This window comes from Alligator sinensis, unplaced genomic scaffold (assembly GCF_000455745.1).
Source record: "Alligator sinensis unplaced genomic scaffold, ASM45574v1 scaffold1704_1, whole genome shotgun sequence".
Classification (NCBI taxonomy): Eukaryota; Metazoa; Chordata; order Crocodylia; family Alligatoridae; genus Alligator; species Alligator sinensis.
The window spans coordinates 18,852-19,264 of record NW_005843413.1 but is presented as its reverse complement, the minus strand read 5'-3'; positions in this window follow the sequence as shown (position 1 = coordinate 19,264).

The window sequence follows — 413 nt, the reverse complement described above, 5'->3', positions numbered from 1 at the left end:
CACCGAAGCCGGCGTCCGGGCTCCCCTGGTCTCGCCACCCTCCTAGCTTCCACTCCATGCCCAGAAAACCCAGGTGTCCAGAGGACCTGGCCCCCCAGCAGCTGCACCCTGGGAGACTCACCAATCCCATCCTGCTCCCACTCCATTTCCTCCTCCCCCACCACTAACACCAGTAGGGCAGCTTCTCTCATCCCTCCCCCTTCCCGCTCACCTCCCCCAGCTCCCACCAATCAGAGCACCAATGCCAGCCAGCTATCCCACAGCTGACACCAGTGAGGGAACCCCTTTCATCCCACTGCTCCCACCAAGCGGAGAAGTCCTCTCATCCCACAGCTCCCACCAGTGAGCAGCTTCTCTCATCCCACTGCTCCCACCAACGCCGTCCTTCCCTGCCCACGCCCAGCTCCCACCAC